At 37.9% G+C, this 20,615-nt stretch overlaps 1 protein-coding gene across 1 annotated transcript in view; it reads right to left on the reverse strand.

The window, feature by feature from the left end:
• The window catches only part of LOC106875034 (synaptosomal-associated protein 25-like), an 85,276-nt gene extending 65,849 nt beyond the window's left edge, over positions 1–19,427 (reverse strand). Inside the window, exon 1 of the mRNA XM_089362274.1 lies at positions 19,301–19,427. The gene's annotated coding sequence lies outside the window, so the exon portion shown is untranslated. The remainder of the gene's footprint in view (positions 1–19,300) is intronic.
• Positions 19,428–20,615: the final 1,188 nt, after the last annotated feature.

The following is a 20,615-nucleotide window of genomic DNA, read 5'->3' on the forward strand; positions in this document are numbered from 1 at the left end:
CCATCACGATTTCGCTTTCAGTACAACAATTCAGCTCATATTAGTTAAACCATTACCAGCCCAATTTGATTCTGCCAAAATCAATCACTCCAAAGGTGCTGCACACACACACACACACACACACACACAACCACCGCAATTACCATCACCCTTAACCCTTTTAGCCTGTAACACCGGTTTGCCAGTGGATGGCTTATTTTTCTCTATACTGTAGCACCACTTGACCGGTGAAGTGCACCTGGAAGCTAGATATTTGGTCAAATAAGGTTCAGGAGGTCAGCGCTTAAAGGGTTAATCCTTTAGCATTCAAACCGGTCATATCCAGCCAAAATATTCTACCTGTTTTACGTTCAAGCTAGCCAGATGCAGCCTCTCACACCTAGCATACAATGTCCTTCTAAAAAAAGCAATCTCATCATGAAAATTTCAAAGCTACAAGATAATACATTATTTACATTTGACGGATATTTGTCCTCATCTTGTTTGTTGTTAACACAACGTTTCGGCTGATGTACCCTCCAGCCTTCATCAGGTGTCTTGGGGAAATTTCGAACCTGGGTTCTCATTCCTAGGATATTTTTCAATATTATTATTATTATTATTATTATTATTATTCAGGTCACTGCCTGGAATCGAACTCAGAATCTTGGAGTTAGTAGCCCGTGCTCTTAACCACTATGCCATATGCCTGTGGGCCTACAAGATAATGCCTGATCAATTCAAAACAACATGGGTAATAAAGAATTGCATTTGACAGAATAATCTGGATGCTAAAGGGTTGATCCTTTAGCATTCAAACCAGTGATATCCAGCCAAAATATTCAACCAGTTTTATGTTCAAACTGACCAGATCTGACCTCTCACACCTACCCTACAATGAGTGGTTTAAACACTAAAGGGTTAATATAGAAACATGATTTTTAATTCAATTACCTGGCTGGCGGATACCTCAACTCATTTAGGGAGAACCCTATTCCTGGTGCATACAGCACAGATCCTTGATCTGAGGAGACAATTGCGTTAACTTCAGCCATAAATTGCCACGTTTTGTAATTTCAGGTCGGTTTCTCTTGGCTTCCAGCAAATTGTCAACTGCACTGAATCCACATTCAACCAAATAAGATGAAGGAAAATGAATCAATAGTTCTCTTGAACAATGGATATTGATACAGAGAAAGAAACTCCTAACAAATGCTGATACCTCACTCAGAACGCTGATTGGTCGTAGCTACATCGATTCCCATGGTTTAAGTAGAGATATTGCATGGTGATGTTTCTTTTCCCATTTCAATGTCCAAAGATAGGCTTAGGGACGACAAGTGTGCGCTCAAATCACTCGCAAAAATTTTACACAGCCCACGTTAACACACGCCCCATCGTTGGGGCATATGCCCCACGTTGGGAAACACTGGTCTAATGACTGAAGCCATTTGACTAAAACCATTTGACTAAAATTCCTCGAGGTGGTGCCCCAGCATGGCCACAATTTAATGACTGAAACAAGTAAAAAAACCCAAAAATGATGACGAGGAGGGGGGGATGAAAGAGAAGAAATTGAGTGCAGTGTTTGATTGATACTTTATGAAAACCCCAAAGAGATGAAAAACAAAGGTGACCTTGATAGGGTTTGAACTCAAAAGAAGAAAACTGGGACAAATACTGCAAATTGTCCTATTTTCTGATGCTTGAGGAATTCGGCCAGTTTCCTGTCATTTTAGATAAATAAATAAATACATATGTTGCAGTGACTGTGTGATAAGAAGTTTGCTTCTCAACTACATAGTCCAGTGTTCAGCCCCACTGTGTGGCACCTTGGGCAAGTGTCTTCTACTATAGCCTCGAGCTGATCAAAGCCTTGTGAGTGGATTTGGTAGACGGAAACTGAAAGAAACCCATTGTGTGTGAGTGTGTGTGTATGGTGCTGGAATGGCTGTGTGGTAAGTAGCTTGCTTCCCAACCACATGGTTCTGTGTTCAGTCCTACTGTATGACAACTTTGGCAAGTGTCTTCTGGTATGGCCTCAGGCTGACCAAAGCCTTATGAGTGGATCTGGTAGACAGAAACAGAAAGAAGCCCATCGTGTGTGTGTGTGTGTGTATATATATATATATATATATATATATATATATACCTACGTGTGTCTGTTTGTCCCCCACCCCATCATCACTTGACAACTGATGTTGGTGTGTTTATGTCCCTGTGACTTAGCAGTTTGGCAAAATAAACTAACAGAATAAGCAGTAGGCATAAAAAACAAGTCCTGAGCTCGATTTGTTTGAGACTAAAACCCTTCCAGGCAGTGCTCCAGCATGGCTGCAGAGAAATGACTGAAGAAAATGAAAGAATATATACCTATGATTATGTGAAATACACGCAGAAACAAGAGACGGAAGGGGAGAGAGAGAGAGAGAGAGAGAGAGACGTTACGCATACATAGAAACATAACAAGATGCTCACGCACACACACACACACACGTGGAGAGAGAGGGGGAGGGGGAGGGGAGGAGATAATGAGAGTGACATCCATCAGAACGTTTGACGTCAAATGGGTCAATGTCAATTCGGGCAAGACCAAACTGTCCCGTTCCTGTGGAGCAGAGTTCTGCGTCCCAGTTATGAAAGTGGGACATTCATCATCATCATCATCATCATCATCATCATCATCAACAACATCATTTAACATCCGTTTTCCGTGCTGATATGGGTTGGACAGGTCAGCAGGAGCTGGCAAGTCAGAAAACCGCACCAAGTCCTACTGTCTGCTTTCGCATGGTTTCTACAGCTGGACCCCGCCCTTCCTAATGCCAACCCCTTTACAGAGCATACTGGGGGCTTTGTATGTGGCACCAGCACAGGTGCTTTTTACATGGTACTGGCACAAGTGCTCTTTATGTGACATCAGACCAGGTGCTTTTTAAATGAAAACTACAAATATATCACATGGGGTACAAGGTGGGGTCAGCGACAGTTTATAACCTGAAGTACTTTCAGGCCCCGAGAAAGAAACCGTGAATTTGAGATTGAGAATGTTTGTTCTTTTTTTTTAATTTAGGTGCAGGAGTGGCTGTGTGGTAAGTAGCTGGCTTACCAACCACATGGTTCCGGGTTCAGTCCCACTGCGTGGCACCTTGGGCAAGTGTCTTCTACTATAGCCTCGGGCCGACCAAAGCCTTGTGAGTGGATTTGGTAGACGGAAACTGAAAGAAGCCTGTCGTATATATGTATATATATATTTATGTATGTCTGTGTATGTGTGTCTGTGTTGGTCCCCCCCACCATCGCTTGACAACCGATGGTGGTGTGTTTACGTCCCCGTAACTTAGCAGTTCAGCAAAAGAAACTGATAGAATAAGTACTAGGCATCCAAAGAATAAGTCCTGGGGTCGATTTACTCGACTAAAGGCAGTGCTCCAGCATGGCCACAGTCAAATGACTGAAACAAGTAAAAGAGTAATAGGAAACACACACATGATCCTTTAAGGGCTTCTATGATTGGAGGTCCAAATGCTCACAACAGAGTGGATTTCACTAAGGAGACGACCTAAGGATCAGGAGGTGATGATACACTGGACAACAGACAAGGTCTACTACCTAAGTAGGTCATGATGGGATTTGAAATCAAATCAAAACAAACACAATAAGGCACCACCATGTCAGACACTCTAACAATTCTAATGATCCAGTATCCCAGACTGGTACTTTACTGGCCCAGGAAGGGTGAACGGCAGAGTTGATCTCAGTGGCAACTGAACTCAGAATGCAAAAAACCAAAATAACCCTGGGTCACCAAAAACTGGTCAGATCAATGATCAAAAGTTAGAGTTAGGAGTCCAGCTATGACCAATCCTGTCTTTCTTTCAGTTTAGATTAGTTGGCAGTCCTTCGTTATTGGTACACGTCGTTCACCTGCTCAATCTTCCTTCGTGATACAGATAAAGAGGTGAGGCTGAATGGCATCGTCTCCTCACACTGACACTCTGCAGACCAAAATCGAAGGATAGCCCGTTATTTAATACAACCTTCCATTTTCAAGACAATGGGGGTTACACTTTAGCATTCAAACCGGCCATAACCGGCCAAATTATTTGACTTGTTTTATGTTCAAACTGGCCAGATCTGGCCTCTCACACCTACTCTACTATGTCATCAACAAAATCTCAAAGCTACAAGATAATGCATGATTAATTCAAAGCAAAGTGAATAAATAAATATTATATTCGATAGAAAAATCTGAATGCTACAGAGTTAAGAGAGAGGTGTGGCTGCTATTTCTAGCGAGTAAACCCTGGGTAGGTGGTTGTTGTTATGTTATGTTATGTTATCAGCGTATGGTTACGCTACAAGGTCCTTAAACACAGCGTGACCTGTTGTTGGTTAATGTTGTTTTTAGTCTCACATCGTTCGTAATGTTGTAGTGTGTTTGTACTGACTGTATCCAGATGCTTTTGAAAGAAATTAGGTTATTGTGCCTCTACTGGAAGATGTTTTCAAGATCTCTCTCTCTATATACACGGAAGGCAGTGCGTATCTGGGGGGGGGGGGGACCTGGTGAATGAAGGATGGGTGTTATCTACGAAGGCCTGCGAATGAGAGGAAAAGATAGAGCAAGGACAAGATGGCTTTCATGTATGGAAAGACAATCTTGATACCGCTTTTCCAATTTGACTGCACTGTACCCACCCACAACGCCAAATATGGTCACACAACAACCACTCCCTCCCCCCCTTTTTTTTACAACCTGTGACACAGCATCACAGTTGGCTGGTGCGCTGCCTACAAAAGGACTGTGTCAGTGGGAGGAGGGGGAGGGGGTTAGCAGGGACACGGTTGTTTTTTATTTTATGTACGGAAGGACAAAAGGAACATAAACACACAATCCTCAATCTCTCTTACAAACTCATACAACCTTTCTCTCTCTCTCTCTCTCTCTTTCACACACACACACACACACACACACACACTGCCTTCTTGTACAAGAAACGCATTAGCAAATCATCTCCCTATACCTTCCAGAACAATGATGTCATTGTGGCAGAATTCAAGAATTGATAGACCTTGAATATTCCTATATTCTTGAATTCTTCCCCCACCAGAACCGTGATGGTTACTGTGTCACAGGCAATTGAGGCAGGTGGGTGTATGGGTGGGGGTACGAAGAAGGGAGTGGCTGTTTTATGGCCATATTTGGTGCTGTGGGTGGGTATCCTGCGGTCAAATGAGGAAGATGCATTGAGTTCTTGTGAGGTTGCAACAAGGCAATGTGCAGTTGCACTAGTGTTGCATGGTTACACCAGACTTGACATGGTCACACAGCAGGGGATGATGTGAAAGTTATACAGGGCGTGGGGGTAATAATCTGAAGTCGCAAAATGATGCTGTGTGTGTGTATGTGTGTGTATGCGTGCGTATGCGTGCGTATGTGTGCAGCAAAGCTGGTTGCGGTGTATAAATGTAGACAGATAAAGATGAATTTCATTGTTGGTTGGCTAAAACCCCAAAATCTATTCCATTAGCCAATGATATCAATTTTTTTTTCTTTTCACACACATACACACACACACACACACACACACAGTCATATATCATATCATACACACATACATACTCATACATACAAACATATATCGTCACACACACAATCATCATACATACGCACACACAATCATCATACATACACACACACACACACACACACACAGTCATATATCATATCATACACACATACATACAAACATATATCGTCACACACACAATCATCATACATACGCACACACAATCATCATACATACACACACACACACACACACACACAGTCATATATCATATCATACACACATACATACTCATACATACAAACATATATCGTCACACACACAGTCATCATACATACGCACACACAATCATCATACATACGCACACACACACACACACACACACACACAATCATCATCATCTCACACACACACACACACACACACAGTCTTCATGTATAAGAGATGAATTATCAAATAATCTGTGACACATTCCAGGTATCCGAGATGGTTTGACAATAATGTATAAAAAAAAAGTTACATTGAATCACATTTATTTTTTTCATTCCAGCAAAATAAAAAAACACTATATATATATATATATATATATATATACACACATCTATATATATACATGCACACATGCATCAAAGTAGATAGATGTAGCATTAAGATCCTAATTACTTCTTCACTCTACGCAACATTTCAGGTTTATCTTTAGGGAAGGAAATGAAAGTTGAAAGGGCAAAAGCAAATTCAAGTTTTTTTCTGAGAGTATATTTGTGACCGTGTGTATATTTGTGAAGGTGCAATGGCTCAGTGGTTAGAGAGTCAATCTTACGACTGTGAGGTTGTGAGTTCGAATCGCGGACCGGGCTGTGTGTTGTGTTCTTAAGCAAGACACTTTATTTCACATTGCTCCAGTTTCACTCAGCTGTAGAAATGAGTTGCGACGTCACTGATGCCAAGCTGTATCGGCCCCTTTGCCTTTTTCTTGGATAACATCAGTGATGCAGAGAAGGGAGGCTGATATGCATGGGTGACTGCTGGTCTTCCATAAGCAACCTTGCCCGGACTTGTGCCTTGGAGGGTAACTTTCTAGGTGCAATTTGTGACCAAAGGAGGTCTCTGCAATCTGTCACCGAAATTCCAAATACAATCAAAACAAGATCATAAATGCAATGACATTGAGTCGATGATAAGCTTCCCCAACATTATGGCAGGGCTCATTACAGTTGATTATAGTAATTGTGCATCATATAGACACGGGGTCTGAAGTTCAGGAAAAGGATGTTAGTCACTGCCGCTGACCTCAGTACATAGATGGTACTTTATTTTATTGCCTCCGGAGACCTCAGTAAAATTTGAAGGCAGAACATAAGAGGCTGGAAACATCCCAGATAAACATTTTGTCTGACACACGATTTAGCCAGCACACTGCTTTCATATAATAATAATAATAATAATAATAATAATTATTATTATTATTATTATTATTATTATTATTATTTCAAATTTTTGCCACAAGGGCAGCTTAGGGAAGGTAGGGGATGAGTTAATTACACTGTCCCCAGTATTCAACTGGTACTTATTTTATCGACCCTGAAAGGATGAAAGGCAAAGTCGACCTCGGTGGAACATAGCGACAGGCGAAAATAATAATAAAAATAATAATAATAATAATAATAATGGTTAAAAATTTTGGCCCAAGGCCTGCAAGTCTGGGGAAATGGGTACGTCAATTACATCGACCCCAGTACTCAACAGGTCTTACTTTATTGACCCTGAAAGTATAAAAAGCAAATCTGATATTGGTGGAATAATAATAATGATAATAATAATAATCCTTTCTACTATTATGCCCACGGGCATATGGCGTAGTGGTTAAGAGCGTGGGCTATAACCCCAAGATTCCAAGTTCGATTCCAGGCAGTGACCTGAATAATAATAATAACAACAACAACAACATTGAAAAATATCTTAGGAATGAGAACCCAGGTTCGAAATTTCTCCAAGACACCTGATGAAGGCTGGAGGGTATATCAGCCGAAACGTTGTGTTAACATCAAACAAGATGAGGAGAAATATCCGTCAAATGTAAATAATGTACATAATTCCTCATCTCTTAAATATAGAACTGTATTATTAGGCACAAGGCCTGAAATTTGTGGGGGGGGGGGGGGTACTAGTCAATTGTATCGGCAGCAGTGTTTCACTGGTACTTGATTAATCAACCCTGAAAGGATAAATGGCTAAGTTGACCTCGGCGGAATTAGAACTCAGAACATGCCGACTGATGAAATGCCGCTAAGCATTTTGCCTGGTGTGCTAACGATTCCGCCAGCTTGACACCTTAATAATAAAAATAATAATAATAACAATAACAATTCTTTCACATTTTTGGCAGAAGACTAGGGCAAGGAGGGGAGTTTATCGATCACACAGACCTGGTACTCTATTTCGTCGACCCTGAACTGATGAAAGGCAACAATCAGCCTTAGCGGGATTCGAACTCAGAATGGAATAAACCAGAAGATAAGCCACTGAGCATTTTCGCCAATGCGCTACTGATTTTGTCCGCTCACCACCTCAATAATAACAATAATAATCCTTTCTACTACAGGCAGATGCCAGAAATCGATTACAATGACCCCCAGTATACAACTGGTACTTAAGACGAAAGACAAAGTTTTGACCTCAGAATGTAAAGACAGACAAAATGCCGCTAACGACTCTGCCAGTTCACTACCTTAAAGAACAATGATAATAATATTAATTAATAACAGTGGTGAATGGCAGAATTGGTAGAGCATTATACCAAATGACTTGTGGTGTTTAGTTGTGTCCCTTTATGTTCAGAGTTCGAATATGGTTGTGGTTAACCCTTTCGTTACCAACCTGGCTGAAACCAGCTCTGGCTCTGTAGTACAAATGTCTTGTTTTCATAAGTTTTGAATTAAAATCTTCCACCAAACCTTAGTCACAATTTATGTTCCTAACACTAGCTTAATGATAATGAAGTTATTTTACTAAATTCTTTGTTATATTTAAAGTAATTGAAAGAAACACAGAGTATCTCAACAGAAATATGGTAACGAAAGGGTTAAAATATATAATAGAGAAACAATTCTTAACCCTTTTGATACCAACCTGGCTGAAACCGGTTCTGGCTCTGAGTACAAATGTCTTGTTTTCATAAGTTTTGAATTAAAATCTTCCACCAAACCTTAGTCACAATTTATGTTCCTAACACTAGCTTAATGATAACTAAGTTATTTTACTAAATTCTTTGTTATATTTAAAGTAATTGAAAGAAACACAGAGCATCTCAACAGAAATATAGTAACGAAAGGGTTAAACTTAACTACTGAGGTTGATTTAATTGACTACACAATTCCCAAAAATCTTTGGTCTTGTGCTTATGTTACCAATAATAATAATAATAATAATAATAATAATGATAATAATAATCCTTTCTACTATAGGCACAAGGCCGGGATTTTTGTGGGGAGGGGGCAATCAATCACATCAACTCCAGTACTTGTACTTGATTTATCGACCCTGGAAGGATGAAAGGCGAAGTCAACCTCGGTGGAATTTGAACTCAGAACGTAGCGACAGGCAAAATATCACTGAGTATTTCACCCGGCATGTTAACGATTCTACCAGCTTGCCACCCTTAATAATAATAATAATAATAATAATAATAATGATAATAATAATAATAATAATAATAATCCTTTCTATTATAGGAACAAGGCCTGAAATTTAGGGTAGGGGTGTAGTTGATTGCATTGACCCTAGTGTGTAACTGGTCACAAGACCAGTAATTCTGAAGGAGAGGCTAAGTTGATTAAACTGACCATAGTGTTCAATGGGTACTTATAAACCCCGAAAGGAATAAAGGTAAAGTTGACCTCTACGGAATTTGAACTCAGAACATAAAGATGGATGAAGTGCCGCTAAACATTTAGCTTGATGTGCTAACGAGTCTGCCAGCTCGCTGCTAATGGCTTCTAATTCAGACACACAACCTGAAGATTTTTCTGAGGAATGGGCAGGATTAATCCCTACCACTGACTGCCCTCGACCCCTAAATACCTAACTAATGCAATTTTTACCGACACCTTAAAAGGGCGAACAGCACTGACTTCAATGGAATTTGAACTCAGAACCTAAAAAGCGGTGACTAAATGTCACATGATATTTTGATTCATGTTCTAATGCTTCCGCTAATTCACCTCTTTAATAATAATAATTATTATTATCATTAAACGAACTAGTAGGACAAAATATTTAGCAGCATTCTTACAGCTTCAGTTTTGCCTTTCATCAATAAAATAAGTACTTGTTGAATAATTGGGTTGATGTAATCAACATACTAGCCTCTCCTAAAATTGCTGGCTTTGGGCCAAAATTTGAAACCATCATCATCATCATCATCATCATTATTATTATTATTATTAAGGCAGCGAGCTGGAAAGAACCATTAGCATGCCAGACAAAATACTTAGGAGTATTCCGTCCATCTTCACATTCCGAGTTCAAATGCCATCAAGGTCGACTTGCCTTTCATGCTTTTGGGGTCTGTAAAATAAGTACCAGTCGAGTGCTGGGGGGGTCGATATAATCGACTATACCCCACCGCCAAATTTTCAGGACCTGTGCTTATAGTAGAAAGGATTATTGTTACTATTATTATCATTATTATCACCAAGGACCACAAGGTGGTAGAATTGTTAGCGCGTCAGGCGAAATGCTTAGTAGCATTTTGTCTGTCTTCAGGCTCTGAGTTCAAATTCCGCCTGGGTTAACTCTGCCTTTCATTTTTTCGGGGTCAATAAATTAAGCACCAGTTAAGTACTGGGGTCAATGTAATCGACTTAACCCCTCTCTCAAATTTCAGGCCTTGTGCCTATTAGTAGAAAGAATTATTATTATTATTACTATTATTATCATTAAGGACCACAAGCTGGCAGAATCATTAGCACATCGGGCGAAATGCTTAATTACATTTTCTCCATCTTGACATTCTGAGTTCAAATTCTGCCGAAGCCGATGTTGCCTTTTATTCTTTCAGGATCAATAAAATTTAAGTGCCAGTTACGCGCTGGTGTCGTTATAATTATCTAGCCCCTCCCCACAAATTTCAGGCCTTGTGCCTTTAATAGAAAGGATTATTATTATTATAGTTATTATTATTATTTTTATTATTAAGGCAGTGAGCTGGGTAGAATTGTTAGCAAAACCAGACAAAATGCTTGTTGGCATTTTTTTTTTTTTTCATTTTTATGTTCAGAGTTCAATTTTACCTTCCATCCTTTCAGGGTCGACAAATTAAGAACTAGCTGAACACTGGAGTAGAGAACAATTAACTAGCCCCATTTACCCCAAATTTCAGGCCTTGTGCCCATAGTAGAAAAGATTATAATTAAGGTGGTAGAATCATTTGCACACCAGACAAAATGGTCAGTGGCATTTCGTCCTCTTTCCAGTCTGAGTTCAAATGCTGCTGGAATCCACTTTGCTTTTCATCCTTTCTGGGTCAACGAAATAGGTACTAGTCAAGCATAAGGGTTGTTGTAAGCGACTAGTCCCTTTCCCTCAAAATTTCAGACCTTGTGTCTATAGTAGAAAGGATCATCATCATTATTATTATTATTATCATCATCATCATCATTATCATTATCATTAGGCAGCGAGCTGGCAGAATCATTAGCATGCCGAGCGAAATGCTTAGCGGCATTTCATCCGTTTATACGTTCCGAGTTCAAATTCCACCAAGGTCGACTTTGCCTTTCGTCTTTTCGAGGTTGATAAATTAAGTACCAGTTATGCACTGGGGATCAATGAAACCAACTAGCCCCCTCCCCTCACAATTTCAGGCCTTGTGCCTATAACAGAAAGGATTATTGTTATTATTATTATTGTTGTTGTTGTTGTTGTTGTTGTTATTATTATTATTGTTATTATTATTATTATTATTATTATTATTATTGTTGTTATTCTTCTTCTTATTATTGTTATTACTATTATTGTTATTATTATTATTATTATCATTATAATTAGTATTATTGTTATTATTATTATTTTGGACTAATCCCAGTGTTGGTTTTCTGCTGGGAAGACATACTTGAGTGAATTAATGCCAGTATATCGTGGTTGCGTATTTCTTGACACTTGGAAGATAAAAAGAAAAGTCGTCTCCAATAAGAATTGAACTTGGAACAAAGAGGTCCATCAGGCGTGTACAGTGACTTTCTGTTGCTTCAAAGCAACCATTGATTGCTACTACGCAGTTGCTTGACCTGTTAGAGCTAGCAGTCGAATCTCCCACTCAGTAGTGGATAACTCAGACATCGGTAGATGTCTTACCAAAAAAATAAAAAGGATAGATGGGATAGTCACTACTGGAACAACTTTTGATCTGTCACAACTGACCAGGGCAATGAGGTGGACTCTAAACAGTTATTAAATCTGCAAGAAATAGCAACTAAATCTCCCTCAAATCGCTATTGTAACGTCTTTAAATAGAGAGGGACGTAATGACTGTAGTAGTCCTAGATACATTGTGTGGGAAAACAAAAAGAAAAGCTGATTGGTTTCAGATGTGATGGCTTTTGTCATACGTAAGCTAACATCAAGGCTGACCACCACCGCCAACAACAACAGCCATTGTCTTTGTGCTAATAAATTGATTTGTTTGTCCAGGCACAAAACCGTTTCATCGGAATTGGAATAATGTCTGAAATCCACCAAGGCTGGTGTTCAATGACAAAATACAACGGAAATAATATTTGACAATTTTATTTATTCAGTCATTTATTATTTTATTAGACCGCCCAATTTAATTGCATAGGTGTATTTCTGAAGGTAAAAACAAAAAAGTAAACGCAAAAAAAAAGGGGGGGGGGAGAATTATGATGACTGTGGAACTTGGTACAGCTCCTGGCCTTGCTAACTCCTGTCAAACCATCCAACCCATGCCAGCAGGGAAAATGGACGTTAAATGATGATGATGATGATATTATAATACATTTTTAAGGTCATTAAAAATAGAAGTGAAAAATGATCCCAAATAGAAAATGGGTGGCCCCCTAAGGACAATTATGGATATATTGTCCACAACTAGTAAAATTAAGGGGGTTTTCATTTTTTAAAATTTTTTTATTGAGCTTGTCCAACACAATGATAGAAAGAATTCTATGGATGCGGTGAGCTGGCAGAAACGTTAGCACATCGGGCGAAATGCTTAGCGGTATTTCGTCTGCCGTTACATTCTGAGTTCAAATTCCGCCGAGGTCAACTTTGCCATTCATCCGTTTGGGTGTCAATTAAATAAGTACCAGTTATGCACTGGGGATCGAAATAATCGACTTAATCCGTTTGTCTGTCCGTGTTTGTCCCCTCTGTGTGTAGCCCCTTGTGGGCAGTAAAGAAATAATAAAGAATTCTATAAATGCAAGATGTGTTTTGTCTGCTCAGATTGGCAGAATTGTCAGCACGTCGGAAAAATGGTTTCCAGTATTTATTCTGGTTCTTTACATCCTGAGTTCAAATTTTGGTGGTCAAATTTGCCTTTCATCCTTCTCAAGGAGGATGGGGTCCTTAAAATAAAGGAGCTGTTAAAAACAAGGGTTAATGTAAATAATTAAACCTCCTCCTCTTCTCAAAAACTGTTGCATTTGTGCCTAAAATTTTTTTTTTTAAACCCTTAATCAGGGACTGGGGGTAGGGCAGAAGCTTTTACTAACATTTTGTGGGAGCAAAGGTTGGAAATCATTAGTCTGAGAAGAGAAACCCCTAGTTTGAAGGAAGAAAGCAAAGCAGATGACACTTTTCAAGGCTTGTGTGATTAAAAGGAAAGAAGGAAGGACATTGTCCTCATGTAGAAAGAGGGCTGTTCCTAGGATATTGTCCTCATGTAGAAAGAGGGCTGCTCCTAGGATATCGTCCTCATGTAGAAAGAGGGCTGTTCCTAGGATATTGTCCTCATGTAGGAAGAGGGCTGCTCCTAGGATATTGTCCTCATGTAGAAAGAGGGCTGTTCCTAGGATATTGTCCTCATGTAGAAAGAGGGCCGCTCCTAGGATATTGTCCTCATGTAGAAAGAGGGCTGTTCCTAGGATATTGTCCTCATGTAGGAAGAGGGCTGCTCCTAGGATATTGTCCTCATGTAGAAAGAGGGCTGTTCCTAGGATATTGTCCTCATGTAGAAAGAGGGCTGTTCCTAGGATATTGTCCTCATGTAGAAAGAGGGCCGTTTCTAGGATATTGTCCTCATGGAGAAAGAGGGCCGTTCCTAGGATATTGTCCTCATGTAGAATGAGGGCTTCTCCTAGGATATTGTCCTCATGGAGAAAGAGGGCCGTTCCTAGGATATTGTCCTCATGGAGAAAGCGGGCCGTTCCTAGGATATTGTCCTCATGGAGAAAGAGGGCTGGTCCTAAGATATTGTCCTCATGGAGAAAGAGGGCTGGTCCTAAGATATTGTCCTCATGGAGAAAGAAGGCTGGTCCTAGGATATTGTCCTCATGTAGGAAGAGGGCTGGTCCTAAGATATTGTCCTCATGGAGAAAGAGGGCTGGTCCTAAGATATTGTCCTCATGGAGAAAGAGGGCTGGTCCTAGGATATTGTCCTCATGTAGAAAGAGGGCCGTTTCTAGGATATTGTCCTCATGTAGAAAGAGGGCCGCTCCTAGGATATTGTCCTCATGTAGAATGAGGGCTTCTCCTAGGATATTGTCCTCATGTAGAAAGAGGGCCGTTTCTAGGATATTGTCCTCATGGAGAAAGAGGGCTGGTCCTAAGATATTGTCCTCATGTAGAAAGAGGGCCGTTCCTAGGATATTGTCCTCATGGAGAAAGAGGGCTGGTCCAAAGGGCTTAAGTGGCTTCTGTCAAAATCAGTCATGGGTTGATGGCGGGGGTTAAGCCAAGTGACAGATCCTTACTTAATTACACTTGGACAAATTATTAATCACTTGTCTGCACACACACACACACACACACACACACACACACACAATATTGATTGATGAACAAAAAGATTATCAGACTGGACTGGAAAAGGTATAACACTGCAAACCCATGACATAAAGCTCACAATGATGATGGTGGTGATGATGATGACGGAGAGGAGAAGTAGTAGGAGGATGATGATGATGACGATGATGATGATAATGAAGGGTGGTGGTAGCAAGAATGGCAAAGATGATATTGGTGGTGGTTGGCAATTACGATGGTGATGATGATGATGATGATGGTGATGAGGCAGAAGAGGATGATGATGGTAGTGGTGGTGGTGATAATGTCAAGACACTGATGACAAAAGTGGTGGTAATGATGATGATTATGATGATGATGACTGGTGATGATGATTGAGATGACATGGTAATAATCATGAAGATGGTGGTGGCGGTGGAGGTGGTAATGATGAAACAGTGGTAACGGCAGTCAAGATGATGATGATGATGATGGTGGTAGTGGTAAGATAATGATCGTAGCAGTGATGAGATAGTACTGATGATGATGACGATGATGCTGAGTATGACGACGATGATGCTGACGCTGACGGTCTATTTTAAAATGCGGATGGTGAATATATTCGGTTAGACACGATACAGAAAGGATTGCAATATCGAGCGATTGTGGTATACTCCAACGTACGGATAAATTAGATATTTCAATTAGGACTGTAGGGCATTATAGATTTTTAATTAGTCCAAGAGATAATAATTATTGGGGAGTGATATAGATATTTAATTACCACCGATTTATAACGAACGGCTGTACGTTGTTACGGTATAGTCAGGGAAAGATGTAGAGACATTAAATTCGATAACGAAGTGGGTAATGAGTAGTATGCGGAGTTGTTCGAGAACATATATATATACATATTATATATATATGTATATATATATATATATATATATATATATATATATATATATGTATATATATATATATACATATATATGGTAAAATTATTAATTGTTAATTTATTAATAAATTAATGAATTGATAAACCTTTACCCTTTTAATTGTTATATATACATATATATATATATATATACATATATATACATATATATACATATACATATATATATATATACATACATATATATATACATACATATATATATACATACATATATATATATATACATATATATATATATACATATATATATATATACATATATATATATATACATACATATATATATATATATACATATATATATATATACATACATATATATATACATACATATATATATATATACATATATATATACATACATATATATATACATACATATATATATACATACATATATATATACATACATATATATATACATACATATATATATATATACATATATATATATATATATATATATATACATATATATATTGTTTATATATATATATATATATATATACATATATATATATATATAAACAATATATGAGTATATGCATATATATGTACATGTATGTACATACCTTCATCTACATGTACATATAGATACATAACTGGGTATATGACGTGGCAAAAGAACATGGACAAAATGATAAACAAGGTACAACAAACAAGCAAGCCACATAGAAACATCTCCTTCATCAGCTGCCACCATTAAAACACCGGCGTTTCGAAGAATTAAGGCATATATATATATATATATATATATATATATATATATATATATTTTGTTGTTATTATGTTAAACTGTCGTATGTCCAAATTGGCCAAATGCGTTTTTATGTGGGGTTTTTTTTTTTCTTTTTCAATATTTAATTTTGCAATAGCCGGTTCTTTTGCTTAAAACTATCGACTGTCCAAGCTTGCTTCAGACGCGAAAATTGTCAAAATGTAACAGAACGGTTTAGCATTTTCCAAAAGTGTAGTAAAAAGAAATGGAATGGTGAAACTATGTATATATATATATATGTGTGTGTGTGTGTGTGTGTGTGTGTGTGTGTGTGTGTGTGTGTGTGTGTGTGTGTATATCTTATAAGAATATATATATATATATATATTCTTATACATGTATACATACAAATATACGTGTATGTGTAGGCTGCTATACACCCACACACACTTCATGAATATGTATGTTATACACAAATAACGATGTAGACGTCTGATCTACATCTGAGAAATAATTGTGTATGTAACTATATACACAATTATACATATATATATATATATATATATATATATATATATATATATACATACATACATACACACCCACTCACTAGAAATGCAATACAATTACGCGCCCACAGGTGGGTGTGTATATGCGAAGTATAGTATATGTGTGTGTGTGTATGCAGAGAGAGAGAGAGAGAGAGAGAGAGAGAGAGAAGGAGGCAAACAGACACAGGAGGGGAGAGAGAATGAGCTTGTATGTGTGAATGTATGTGTATACATCGTATATAATGTGGAATATATAACATATAGTAGCAGATTCAAATTTTATCTATGCAAAACAGATTATCATGTGTGTGTGTGTATGTGTGTGTGCAAGTATAATACAGATTCGCAATCGTACTGATGTATGTTTCTGTGCGTGGAGGATGAGTTAATATCTAAAACCACGTTACACCGCTATACTACTACTTCTACTACTACTACTACAGCGAGGTAGGTGCGAATAACACCTTCCGTGTGCTTCAGTTATATATGATTACTTGAAAGGTTTCCGGCTTTCTGGTGCGCAATAATGCAGATCGATGTTAATAGATTGCAGCGATTCTTCGTCACTTCTACACGAGATGCCGGGGCTGTCAAACGACTCACACACGTAACCATTGACAAAAATCAGACACATTCTGATACACAGGTGCGTGTATACGTGTCGATAAGACTTCGGTTTTTTGCCTAGAAAAAAAACCACCTACATTTTAACCCTTTTATTAGTATATCTCTCTGTTGAAATATTTTGGCTTTGTTTCGAAGAATTTAGCGAAGTGACTTTGTCATTGTGAAGCTGGTGTTCGGAATATAAATTAACATGGAATTTTGATGGAAGATCTTAATTTAGATCACCTTAACCCTTTTGTTACCATGTTTAGGTTCAATTAATTTTGAAAATAATGGATAATTTTGGAAATTAACTTTGTTGATATGAAGCTTTTGTTTGGGACATAAATTAACATGAAATTTTGACGGAAGATTTTAATGTTGATCACTTCAAAACACGAAGATTAAGTTATAGAACCAAGGCTGGCTTACACGGGTTCGTATCAAGAAGGGCCCTTTTGAATAAAATGATATACCAAGGATTCAAACCTTTGGCAGGGTTGAATTTTTTATTCCACCTTTTTTGACATACATTAAACCAACTGTTATTGGAACAAAATTTATCCGAATTAAGTAAAATGTTCTAATAGGCCACCTGTACTTGTCAATGAGTCAATGAGATCGCTCGATCAACTAGAAATAGCAGCTACATTCTCAAATCACACGCTACCACCTTAAATAAGAAAATGATTCCTTATGCAGTCTCACACAAAATCTGAAATAAAACATGGGATGGTCAAGTAGGAATACTTTTTGAGTACACATCTATTCGAACAGAGAAAAAATGAGCAAAAGTAAAGAAAACGTAAGGTATATCACATTTAGCTCACAGTTTAATTCGTATGTGCGTGTGTGAGTGTATATATATATATATATATATATATATATATATATATATATATATATATATATATACACGACTGTGTTTATATGTTCTTATACATATGTTGCAGTCTAATAAGAAATCCCGGTGGGTGTGTACACAGATTAGATCTTACACACACCTCTTTTTAACCAGCTCAACAAGGGGTCAGCATCGTTTTTCATCCCCTTAGGGATCGATAAAATAAAGTACAAGTCAAGTACTGGAGTCGATGATACCGACTCTTACCTGTCCCCTAAAAAATGATCGGCCAGGAGGCAATTATTGTTATTATTTCCTTTTGCCTTTAAGATGTCCGTTTGTTGTTTTAGCCTCTGGTCAGCCCTAACTGAGCCGATTATGTCCAAAGGCCATTCATACGAGTAAATACCGTCTTTTTTCAAAGACGGGAGGGTGTGGATTTTTTAAAGGGAAATTTGATTGCTATTTCTAGTAAGTTGAACAACCACATCGGAGCTCACACGTTTTCAGTCTCCTCGTTTGTTTTCCCACTTTGGTTATATTATTCACTGTCAAACACATCTTTCCCTGTCATATATTAAAATGTGGCGGAACTGCAATGATACTATGACAGACTATACAATTCATATTATACACACTACATTATACATACATACATACATACATACATACATATATATATATATATATATATATATATATATATATATATATACGCACACACTTTTATGTCTGTAGGCACAAGATGCAAATAACGGGTTTACAGTATTTAGGGGCGTATATCTTAAATGTATTCGCATCTTTTTATCTTAGATTTATATATTTATATATATATATAAACGAACATGAGGACAATGCGTTTTCTTCTCCTAATTCCGCCTTTCGATCTATAATAGATACATATTTAGCCTGTACACAGATCGAAAGACGATGCCAAACTTGATTAGGGAAGAAATCTGAGGGCAGAATTTGTCCCAGACACCGTGTCCTTAATTGGATTGCACTTTGAATTAAAAGAATCTTAGTAATTCGTGTGTATTTTGGGTGTGTGTGTGTTAATGGAAATGAATATGTTGAAATTATATACATAGAATAATTGTTTACCCTTCGGATTCTGTTTAAAATCGTTGTTGTGGTATTTTTTTCCGGGTTATCCTTTGCGAAACAGCTTTGGTTAACAGCGATGGACAAGACAAGATTTGTGTCTCATGGATAACAGCAAAACTGAACTGTTGCAATTAGTGATAGTGTGGTGGGGAGGGAGGAAAGGGAGACAGAGAGAGAGGTGGAGGAAAGATTGTATTAATTGGTTCTAATAGAGAGTAGGAGGAAATAGAAACGGTATTAGATCAAGGGGAGAGAGAATGACAGAAGGAAAGAAGCTGAGAAGGGAAAGAGAGAGGAGGGAGTAAGAGAGAAAGCAAAAGCAAGAGAGAGAGGGGAAAGTATGACACGGGGAAAGCAAAAGAAAGATGGGGAAAAGATAAAGAGGGGGGGTCAGAGTAAATAGAGAGATAGGTAGACGGAAGTGGAAGAGATAGAGTAGGAAGTAATAGTAGTAGAGAAAGAAAGTTTAATCAATGAGAGACAGAGAAAGAGAAAGGAAGTGAAAGAGAGGAAGCGAATAAGTGATTTGAGGTGGTAAGAGTAAAATCTATGGGGAGTAGTAAGAGTGAATATATGAAAAAAAAATATGGGCGGGGCTAAAGCGTGGAGGGGAGATAATGGAGAGGAGGACGACAGGATTAGCGTGTGTGAGTGTTTATAGAGAGAGGGGGAAATGTTAGTGAGGTAGAAAGAAGGATAAAACGAGGGAGAGAGAATGAGGGGAAGTGTTAGTGAAATAAAAAGGATATGAGAGGAAGAGAGGGGGAGATATTAGTGAGACAGATAAAGCAATAAGAGAAGGGGAGATAATATTGTGATAGAGAGAATAAGAGAGGGGGAGATATTAGTGACATATAGAGAAGAACAGAAAGGGAGATAATAGTGAGATAGAGAGACATAAAGGGAGTAGAAGAGTGCCTAGGGAGAAAGAGGAAATGGAGGAGGAGAAGAGAAGCAGAAAGTGATAGAGAGAGAGAGAGAGAGAGAAATAAAGGGAGAAAGAGAGAGAGAGAGATCGTAAAATTAAATTTATTGGTAGAAGAGGAAAAAGAAAAGAAAATTAAAGGAGGAAGAGGAAAACAAAAAGATAGAAAGGAGATGGAAAAGGGGTCGGGGGGAAGAAGTGAGGAAAGAGAGAAAAACTGAAAGAGAAAAGTGAGACGAATAAAATGAATGAATGAAAATGGGAACGGCAACGAAATTTGATAAATGTAAATAAGTAAATAAATGAATTAATGATAATATAATAATATGATAATAATAATAATAATATTATTATTAATAATCGATAAATAAATTTGAAAAAAAAAGA

The sequence above is a fragment of the Octopus bimaculoides genome, chromosome 14, assembly GCF_046866305.1.
Source record: "Octopus bimaculoides isolate indiv1 chromosome 14, ASM4686630v1, whole genome shotgun sequence".
Classification (NCBI taxonomy): domain Eukaryota; kingdom Metazoa; phylum Mollusca; class Cephalopoda; order Octopoda; family Octopodidae; genus Octopus; species Octopus bimaculoides.